The sequence below is a fragment of the Equus quagga genome, chromosome 19 (genome assembly GCF_021613505.1).
Source record: "Equus quagga isolate Etosha38 chromosome 19, UCLA_HA_Equagga_1.0, whole genome shotgun sequence".
Classification (NCBI taxonomy): Eukaryota; Metazoa; Chordata; class Mammalia; order Perissodactyla; family Equidae; genus Equus; species Equus quagga.
In genome coordinates, this window is record NC_060285.1 from 790,624 (window position 1) to 801,895 (window position 11,272).

The window sequence follows — 11,272 nt, forward strand, 5'->3', positions numbered from 1 at the left end:
ACAGTCGCCCTGGATGTGCTGGAGCAGGGAGCCTGTCAGACCAGCACACTGAGATGGGCCCTGCCCTGGGCAAGCTCAAGGGCTCTGGAGGGCACTGGCCAGGCTGCCCGTGGGCTGAGGGTGAGGTGGGCAGACGTAGGTGGGGCCGCAGACCTGGGTGTTGGCACAGCCCAGTGGCCAAGCCTGAAGCCAAATTTGGCCTCCCATGTCCCCATCTCTGCGTCTGTGAAGAGGAGAGGAGCAGCCCGCTGGTCTGCCCATCCCCCACCCAGTGGCCCAGACTTCGAGGCTCTGTCACTGGTACCTGCTCTGCCACCCGCTGCTGGGCAGGTGCCCCAGGGTGCTGCCTATGACGCAGGCTGTGGCCTCTGTTCCGCCTGCCTCCTGGCCAGGTCCCAACCCACATGCGCACGTGAACACGTACACACACACACACACACACAGCTGGTTAAACCAGTTCTGCATGGCCAAGCCTGCCCCGTGGCTGTCCTCACCCTCCCCTGCCTCCAGCCTCGGTTTCCCCACCTGAGGCCCTTGCTAGGCTGGAACATGAAGGAATCTCACAGCAGGGGGGTGGAGAGCAGGAGGAGGCTATGGAGGTGCAGCCGCCCCCTCCCCGAGGCCCTTCCAGCCAGGTCCAGTACAGCAGTGCACCCTCCACCACCTCCTACTCTTCTCGTCACTCGGCCCATGGGGCCTTCAAGGGGCTTCCGAAGAGCCCAAGAGAGAGTCGTGGAGTAGGCCTAGCAGGCTGCCCTGTGGGACCCCGAGGCAGCTACCAGCAGGCACCTGTGCTGGTTCATCCCCAATACTTAGTTGGCTGGTCACATGACTCTTTCATCAACAGCACAGCCCAGACCAGCCCCACATCCCACTCTGTCTCTGTGCTCCCCTGTGATTGGTGGTGACACCTGCTCCCACCTGTCACTGGAGCCGTTGGGTCATCCTGGCCCATGGGTGCCCTTCTTGACCTCTTCCAACTCTCTGCCCAGCAGTTTGGGCATGTCCTACGGACACCTGGGAGAGCACACTGTGAGAGCCCCAGAACCTGCCTGCGGTGCTGGACATGTGTGGGCACCTGTGCGGGCAGAGGAGGAGTGGGTGCCTGTGCGGGGGCGGCAAGCACGCGCAGGTGTGGAAGAGCTGCGCTCGAGCCCAGGTATGCCTGTGTGCAGGATGGTGGGTGTGGATGCCTGTGGGCCTGTGTGTTATGACCTGGGTGGGCCCATGTGGTGCTGAGTCACGACCAGGAAGGGCCCATATGGACCCTTGTGTGTGCCCTGACAGTAGCCCATGTCCTGCTTGACCAGCCGGCCTGAGAACTGGAATCCGCAGAAGGATACAGGTGGCCCTCCCTGAATCCAGCTCTCCACTGAAAGGTCCAGCAGCCTAGATGCCTGGGCAGCTGTGGCCCTCACAGCCTGGGAGCAGCCTTGCCACAGGCTTCATCTCTGGGCCAGTGCAGCTGGGCCACCACCGTCACTGGGCAGCTTTGTGGCTCACCAACCAGAGGGCCACAGCCCTGGCCTGACAGCGGGGTCCCAGGGCTGTACCTGCCTCTAGGACACTCAGACCCACCCAAGGGATTTCCAGCACCCATGCCACCTCCTTGGCCATCGACCATCCTTCCTCCAAGGCCTCCTCCAACAGGAAGCCCGCCCCTACAGCCTGAGGGGGCTCTGCTCTCTGGACACCTCTCAGTCCACCTGGGGTGGTTGGCAGGGAGGGTGTCTGGCCCTGGGTTCATCTTGTCTGGCCCCTGGAGCATGAGCGTAAATGCGTAGGCTGGGCCACATAGAGGAGGGGGAGCAGCTCCAGAAATCCCGATCCCATGACTCTGGGAAACCTGGCCCAACAGGGTGGCCGGGAGTCAGGGGCGCTGGCAGCAGGGATCCGGGCTGGGTGGGCAGGCTAGGGGGCGCGGGCAGGGAGTGTGGTGGAGGGGCAGTGGGCAGCACAGGTCTAGGGGGATGAGGGCGGGGACAGTAGGTCGGGTAGGGGGAGTGGGCATTGTGGGGACTGCAAGGACGTGGGCCAAGAGGCAAGGTGGCCAGGAGAACAGAGGGTGAGTGGTGGGGTGGCTGAGGTTGTGGGGCTGGGGCGAAGGGGCAGAGGTGGGGGAGTGGAGGATGGGGCTGGGGGGTGGCTCTGATGGCAGGGGCGGGGCAGTGGGGGTGGGGTAGATGGGGGCTGGGGACACAATGGGCCCTTGTCCCGAGGCCACAGCTCTGGGGCGCCGTGTGCGGGCTGTTGGGCACCCTGAGCAAACACACGCCCTGCTCCGGCTGCACACCGTGTCCTGGACTGCGGGCTGTGGCACTCGGCCAGTGAGAGGGCTGCAGCAGGGCCAGGGCACATGTCATCGATGAGCAGCCAACCCTGCCTGCCTGGTCTACCTCATGCGCCCCCCTGGGCTCCCACCAGGCACCCTGGGCTGTGCCTGGATGGGGAGGGAGCAGGCAGGGGGCAGACACATCCTGTGGGAAGAGAGCCTGGTCAGGCTCAGCTCCAAGAGCTGGTGGGCTGCAGAGGGGCCTAAGCAGGCCTGTGCCCTGGCTCTGTGGGGTGGGGCAGACACAGGGCTGAGCACCCCTACCTCTTGGCTCACAACCCTGGAGGCAGCCAAGGAAAGAGAAAAAGACTGCCTCCTCTGACCCAGGGGTGTTCCAGGAAGCCAGGAGGGAGCCTGGTGGCCCCAGGGCTTCTGTGAGTGGGGCTGGGCAGTGGCCTAGGCACTGAGGCTGTAGTGGAGGTTGAGTCCCAAGCCAGTCTGGGTCTGCAGCTGGGGCCCCTCTGCCGGGGGCGTGGGGGGTGGGACCTCTCAGCTGCCACCCGTTGTGAGGAAGGGGGCTGCATGACCCACTGGGGCCCATACTGCACAGGATATGGCTCTCAAACCCCCTCAGGAAAGCTGGCAGGGCCACGGGGGCTGGGGGGGGGGGGGGGATGGGGGGAATTTGCATGACAAATAGATTCCCTGGAAGGCTGCTCTGCCCAGGAAGCCTGTGTGTGTGTGTGTGTGCACGTTAATGCCTGGGGGCACCCAGGCCTGACCACACTGCACAGGCCCACAACACCCCCTGCATTAGGCTGCACAGCCACCCCAAGCTCGGTTGTCCTCACAGGCTGGCCCTTCCCATGCCTACACCCCCAGCTGATGACAGCCTGCTGCTCACAGGGAGAGCCCCATTCTGGGCCACAAAGCTGAGGTCCTATACCCAGCCAGGCCTCAGAACATTTCCTCATCTCATCCAGGTCGAGAGACATCACTGCCCAATGTCCTCGGTGTCCCTAGGCCCTGGTGATGGTTCTACACGTCAGTGGGACAGGAAGTGTCTGCCATGCGGGCCCAGGCCTTCTCTCTCCCCTGCCCTCACAGGGCCACAGCCCCATGCTGAGGGCCTTCAGGGCTGTGGGGTGGGTGGGGGCTTCTAAGCAGACACCCAGGGCTTCTGCCCAGGTTCTCTGTCCACTTCTGGGATGGGCTTGAGATGGCTAGACTTGGCTGGGTCAGGCAAGTGGAGGTGGGAAGGTGGGGAGAGCGTGGGCGGGTGGTGTGGCAGGACCTGGGGAGACCCAGGTGTGGAGGACCCTTGCCTGGTGGGGAACTGGTGGAGGAGTGCTAAGGGGCAGGTGGCCGTGAGCCTGGGTTGGACTGGACTGGGAGGGGATCTGGCTGCTGGGGGTGGGGTCAGATGGGGCTGAGGGACCAGAGGGGAGGTAGAGGCCTTGCTGTGTTCTAGAGAGGGTGGGCTTGGCTCTAGGGCACCCCCCCCCCCAGCCCTCTGCTCCCTGGCAGACCCCTCCGAAAGGGACATAAAAAAAGACAAAGATCTGATGGTGGTTTGTGCTGGCAGAGAGGAGTGCTCTGGACAAGCACTGCCCCCTCAGAAGCACACACCGACCACAGCCGTAATCAAAAATAGCAAGAAAGAGATGAAATTAATGTTAACAATTCATCTTATTTAACCCCGTCTCTCCAAAATGTTATCGTTTCAACCTGCAGTCCCTGTAAACGGACCTTAAGGAGGCAGCTTACATCTTTTCTCCTCCTGAGCCCTAAGACCCCTGTGCCTCCCACACTGCGGGCAGCTCAGTTCGGGCAGCCCTGGAGGGACCTTCTGGACAGTGCAGCTTGGACCCTCGCTGGGGACCCTCCTGGAGCCTGTTGGACACTCAGAAAGCCCACTAGAGACCCACGGGTTGCCCCTGGTGACCCCAGGACACCTCTGAGTCCGGGGCTGGGGCCCTTGGGAGGTGGTGGTAGGACATGCCCTGGAACTGTCTTTTTTAAAAAGGACACAATTTAATATTGAAATTGTCAAATGCAACGTACTTGGAGGAAGGAGCACAGAATATCGTGCAGTTTAAACTACAGTGACGACAAGACACCACGCGCCCCCCAGGTCTCCCAGCGGGGCCGGCCAGGACCTCAGGCCGGGAGTCCCTCCTGCAGAGCGGCCCTGTCAACCACCCCCAGCGGCCCTCACGTGCCGCCGCGTCAACACAGTTCCATGGCGTCCCTTCCCAGAACCACGTCACTGCGCGGTTCCGGGTTCCAGCAGGCACGCCAAGCCAGGGCGAGGCCGGAGGCTCCAGCCCTGTGCCCCTCTCCTTCCCACCGGTGGGCCCGGCTGGCCAGTGGCTACGTAATGAACGCAGGGCCCCTTGCTCAAAAGGCAGGGAGAAGTGACATTGAAGGAACTAACACACGAAGTTTTTCCTTTTTTCCGTTGTCTCTTGTCATGGTGTTGACAAGTGTTGTCACAGTGTTTTTTGATTATTATTTGATGTTGTTATAAGTAAAAAAAAATTAGATTATAAAATCACTATCATGAGTGTTGCCATTTATCTTTATTCTGTGCACGGCGCTCTCTGAATGCAAACGTCAGGGCGTCGAGCTCATTGCAGACCCTGAGCCCACGTGGTTCAGACACAGATCCTGTGGGCCTGTGGACCTCGTTCTCACCACAAGAGTGAAACACTGCTCCACACTAACTCAGCTGTTTTTATTTTCCATTGTGGCAAAATCTACTAACACAAAATTTACCATGTTAACCATTTTTAGGTATACGGTTCGGTGGTATTAAGTACTTTCACATTGTTGTGCAACCATCCCCACCATCCATCTCCAGAAATTTTTCATCGTCCCTGACTGAAACTCTGTCCCATTAAACACTAACTCCATCCTGGTCCCCAGCCCCTGGCACCCACTATTCTACTTTCTGTTTCCATGAATTTGATGACTCTAGGGACCTCATATGAGTGGAGTCATCAGTATTTGTCCTTTTGTGACTGGCTTATTTCACTGAGTATAATGTCCTCAGGGTTCATCCATGTCGTAGCATGTGTCAGAATTTCCTTCCTTTTTTGGGTGAATAATATTCCGTGGTATGGATGGACCACATTTTCTCTATCCATTCTCTGGTTGATGGACATTTTGGTTTTCTCCACCTTTTGTCTACTGTGAATAACATTGCTATCAACCTGGGCATACTAATCTTTGTCTGAGTTCCTGCTTTCAGTTCCTTTAGGCATATACCCAGGAGTGGAATCCTCAGTCATATGGCAACTCCTCATGTAGCATTCTGAGGGCCTTCCAGACTGTTCTCCACAGTGGCGGCACCGTCTTGCGTTCTCATCAACAGTGCACAGTGTGCGGTTTCTTCGCATCCTGGCCAACACTTGGTATTTCCCGATTTTTTGCTAATGGCCTTATTGATGGGTATGGGTGGGATCTCAGGATGGTCTCCGTCTGCTTTACCCCCAGGTTTCCCCTGCCCGACTCCCCCTCCTTGTCCGCACTTTCCTCCTCACCCAGCCCAGATCCCCAGCCACCACCGACTGCCCCTTTCCCCCCAGCCCCTCTCGCTCCTGACTCGGGGCAGCTAGATGTGGCTGGAGAAACACCCACTCAGCTGCCCACTCCTTCCGCGCCATCCCCCTCCCTTCCCAAATCCTGACACCCCCTCCCTGTCCTTCCCGCCCTTCCCTCTGCCCATGTCACAGCAGACCCCCCAGCCCCTGCCAGCTCAGTGAGCCCCTCGCAGAGTCCTCTTTCTCTCGTTGTCCTTTTCCCCTACAGTGTCTGACAGATACCTTCGTGGCATCCTCTCTCAGCCTACAAGTCTCTCTGGGGCCCCTCGCTAGCCAGGGGACTTTTCGGCCTCTCCTGGAGGGCTGGTCTGTGTCGCCGCCCCTCCTCTCCTGAGCGCCCTGGGCTGCTTTTCAGCTCTCCCTGCGGCCTCCCTCCCAGCCCTCCTCCTTTCCTGGGGCTGGAGGCCCCACAGTCTCAGGCCCACCTTATCCCTCGCCGTCTCCTCTGTGGGATTTCCTTCCTCTTCTTACCAGAACGTGGCCCAGGACTCAAGGCTGGGATGGCTGCCTTCTCCCCGGTCCTTCTGAGGGTCCTTCCTGGCATTTGCAATGGGTCCCTGGGCTGCCAATGCCACCCTCGCCTGGCCAGATGCACAGGCCCAGCACCTGTGTGCACTCCATTGAGATGCCAACCAGCAGCTCCCAGCAACATGGGCAAACCCAGCGCCTGGCTCACCCTCCCGTCTCAGGCGCTGCCGGTTCCACCCACCAATGCCTCAGGCCGACGCTCTGGAATCACCCTTGACTTCTCACACCCACAGCTAGCTCCACCTTCAACACTGTGTGGCTGATCCTTTGCTGTGTGACAAATTACCCCCAAACATTAGTGGCTTAAAACAACATAGGTTTATTGTCCAATGGTGTCTGTGCATCTGGAGTCCAGGTGTGGCTCAGTGGTTTCCTTTGCTTTGAGATGGTGGGCAGGGTTGCGGTGTCATCAGAAGGGTCGACAGCAGTGGGATCGCTTCCAAGCTCACTCAAGTGGTGCAGCTGATTCAGGGCCTCACTGATGGGGCTTCCCTCAGCTCCACCATGAGGCCTCTCCATGGGCAGCTTCCATCAGAGCCTCAGAAGTCAGCCACCAGGCCCGCCAGAGGGGAGGGATGGCTGGGGTGCAAAAGGAGGAGGTGGGGTGCAGAATCTGCCCAGCGCACCACCCACCCCTGGTCCTTGTCACGTCCTATCTCACCTGGATGACCAGATCACCTCTCCTCGCTGACCTCTCTGCCTCCATCCCTGGCAGGGCAGCCAGAGGGCCTGAGACGACCTGAGTCCCATCCTGCCACCACTCCGCCCCCAGTCCTCCTGATGGCCTTCTCGCATTGTTAGCACTGCCTCCAGCTGAGGCTCCCAGCAGCTCCCAGCCAGCGAAGGAGCAACGTAGTGGTGGATGGCCGGCTCACCAACTGAAGAGGCGGCTAGTGCCGGGGGAAGGATGGTGCCGCCCTGCATCATGACACACTCGATGATTCCCCACCCCTTACAGGGGCCCACAACCCTTCACCCCAGTGCTGTACCCTGGGGAGAGGACACAGGGTCTGTGTTGGCATGGGTACCTGGAGACCTGAAGCAGCTTCACAGCCCCATTAGAGCTGGGGACGTGGGGTCAGGAACAAGTGGCGCCCTGGTGAAGGCGGGTGGGTCCACAGACCACAGTGGTCATTACCCCAGTCCCCGAATGTATAACTGGGGTTGATGCCGGGAAGAGCTGTCATGGTGGCTCAGCCAAGCAGGGACTCCGGGAGCTTCCTCCCCCGACCGCCGAGATGGCAGATGACGGAGGCCACGTCCCTGGCGGCGATGCAGCAGAGATGAGTGCCACTGGGCAGCTCTGAAGGATGCAAGGCTGGTCCTCCTGCAGGCCCATTTAATTCACCGGCCCCCGCAGGCCTGCTGGGTCCTGAAAGTGACCAGATGGGTGCAGGCTCAGCGCAGACCTCTGTGGAAGCAGGGCTAGAGCCCCCACAGACCTCAGTACCGCGTCCATGGTGTCAATTTGGTGAGTGTGTTCTTGTCTATGCCGATCAAGAAAGAAGACCAGAAATGGCACTCGCAGGGAACAGACCATGTAGACAGTGCAGTTCTGCTCCAGGACCATGTTAACTCTCCTGCATTCACATGATAAGGCCTGGGGTCTGCAGCCCTCAGGACATCCTGCTGACCTCACAGAGGGAGAGTCACAGCAGGGTGCTGGTTTCCGGGGCACGGCATTGCCACCCACAGTGGGACCTGGGTGGCGCTGTGCCCAGGGTCCAAGGGGTGGGAGAATGAGTGGCCCTCGCCGTGGAGTGACCACACAGAGATTCTGTGCTCTTGTCCACATAGCTCTGGGCTCTGCAGGTCCACGGTCCTGGTGCCCCAAGAGGCCCAGTCTCACCAAGGGACACACAAGGTGCCAGAGAAACACAAGCTGAACTGTCGAAGAACAGCAGGTGAGGAGAGTGGCTGCGTCATTAGGGGTGGCCAGCCCCACAGGGTGGGAGAGAGGGCTGCTTTCACCCACTCCCCAGCATGGCCGTGAGTGGACGTGGTCACCAAGGCCGGATCCCTCAGGGATGAAGGCTTGGGTCAGGGAGGAGTCACAGACCAGGGTGCCCCAAGGGCAGGGATCCTTGTAAATGGAGGAAACTTCCCTTCTCGATAGGCCTGTGGGTCCTTCCCTGAAGACGCGGGGCACTGGGGCCCAAGGGCTGCAGGCATGGAGGTCCTGGAGCCATGTGCCCCTCCAGCCCCACGGTGCTACCCACTCGCCAGCCCCCAGGCACGGCTGCTGCTTCGGGGGCTCTGCTCTGGGTGTGCGGGTTTTGGGGGCAAGACCTGAGGGTACTCTTTAGGGACAGCGATTTTCAGACAAAGTGTTCAAAGTTCCCGAGATTGTTCGAAGGGCCTCTCTGACCTGCACCCCTCCAGTTGTGAGGAGTCGGCCCCTGAGTCTCCCTGGGCCCCCCCTTGGTCTACACCTGGGTGGGCAGCAGCAGCCTACCACCCACGCAGGGGCCGTCCCCTCCCCGCCTCACCTCCTGCTGTGACAGTCAGCCCAGACCTGAGTGAGGCCGACTCCAAGTCTGGGGGTTCCGGTGGGTGACGATGGGCCCTCACATCACTCAGCCCATGGTCCAGGGCAGAGGGGTCCCTGGTGGGATGCCTCACACCCCTCGGAGCCCAGCCTGGGCCCGGCTGCCCTGGGCAGGACTCAAGGTAGACCGCCGCCCAGCCTGGGGCCCTCTGTGGCAGGAACAGCTGCGGCTTTGTGTCCTCAGCAGGCGGGAGGCAGGCGGCCTCAGACACCCAGACACCCTGGCGCTGCCTGTGGCTTCGAGAAGTTCATGCACAGCATTTTGGGCCATTTCCCCTTTCCCACACGCAGCCTCTGTTTGCTTGGGAGGGTGAGACAGCTCGGAAGGCCCAGGGTCAGCAGTGAGCAGATGCAGGGCTGGGTGGCCAATCCATGCCTGCCAGTTCATTCATGTGTGCATTCATTCGCCCTCTCAGTCACTCATTCATTCATGCCTTCACACATTCATTCACCTACTCATTCATTCATGCCTTCACACATTCATTCACTCGCTCATCAAACAGTCCTTCACTCACTTGTTCATTCAGTCATCTGTCATTCAGAGAGTAGATCTTCTGAGAGCTGCTCTCTGCCAGGCCAGGTCAGGCTGCTGGGAGGGAGGGCACCAGCTAGATGGAAGGGTGGGTTCATTCATTTATTCATCATTAAACAAACCTTTCTGAGAGCCTATGAGTCTGCAGCACTGCAGATGGCTGGACGGATGGACGAATGAACAGGTGGACAGATGGATACATGGACAGATAAATAGATGGACGCACGGACAGATGGACACATAGACACACACATTCCCTGGTGGGGGTTCCAGCTGAGACATCCTTGATGTGGTCTCCTGAAGCCAGGCCCCTGGGTGCCCTCTTCTCAGACACAAGCAGACATCCGGCTGGCCAAGGTGGCACCTCTGGGGGGCCTCACTGCCCCTCACCAAGCAGGCACCATCGAGGACACCTCCGCCCCCTCCCTTTCCTCATCTGTTGCAGGTTTCTGAGTCTTCAGGAAGCTGCTGTGCCCTTTCCAGCGGCCCCCTCTAAGTGTGCTCCTCTCCTGGGATAGGAGGGGCCTGCCCTCCACGTGGACTCTGTGGGCTCAGGAAAGATCTGGAGGAGGAGTGGGGCCCATGCAGGTGTCCCTCCAAGCCCAACACAGTGGCAAGGTCACTTCCCACGCCGCCCTGAGCAGCTGCTGTATGCCTGGCTCAGTGGGGCTGCTGGGTCCCATTGGTGGGAGAGCCAGAGCCGCTCCCCGGCAGGGGGCCCAGGCTAGCGGACAGTAGCCTGGCCTGTGGCCTGTCAGCACGGCCATGGAGGACATACCCGTGTCAGCATGCTGACACCTGGACACAGGGACATGACACTGGACCCAGACCATGGGGAACACGTCCAAACTGAGCCCCACCCCGAACCTGGCCCTCCGACTCAAACCTTGGAGCTGCCCTACTCTCACAGCCACCCCAGGCTCTCAGCAAATGCCATGTTAAAATACACGCAGAATCCCATCATTGCTCGCCCCTCCACAACACTCCACACCCCCTCATTCCGGGCCAGGAATTTCACTATGCTCGGCTTGGCAGCAGAGGGGTCCCCTAGCTTTGTCAGATCACGCCCCTCTGTGCAGAACCCCGCCGGCTCCCACCCCGTGAGGTGGAAGCGGTCCTCTGTCCACCTTGGATCTGCCCCGTTTCCTCCCACCTTCTCCTCCCCATGCTCTGCTCCTGCCGTCCTGGCTCCAGCACACAGGCTCCTACCTCAAGGTCTGGCACTGTCTGTCCCTCCACCCCCGTCAGTATCCCACATCTGTGTGGCCCCTCCCTCACCCCTAACAGGCCTGCCTGGCGCCCAGCACTCCCCAGGGATTGAGGTGGGCAGTAGAGGCAGGGCAGGTGAGGGAGGGTCTCCTGGGGGACCCTCAGCCCCTGGAGGCCCAGCTGTCTCCCGTGTCCCGTACTCTGTCCCTCAGCCTGACATGCCAGGGCCAGAGCTGGGTGGAGGGCCACCTGGTCGGGGTTGTGAGAGCATCTTACCTCCCCCCATGCCTCTGAGCCCCTACAGTGGCTGTTTCTGATGGTGCAGACCTAGGGATCAGGGCCGTGGAAGTCTCTGCCACCTGCGAGCTTGGGAGGGTCACTCTCCAGGCCTCAGCCCCCAAGCCCAGGGCCTGGAATGAACTGGCTGAGCACCATTCTTTCATCAGCAGACGGTTGAACAAAAGAAAGAACACCCAGAACGACTTTGGGGGTCCAAACACTGGCCTCCTCCAACGTGGTGGAGCTGCAGATTCAGTACCCAGGGACTTGGGGCCAGCATGGTGGAGCTGCAGATTCAG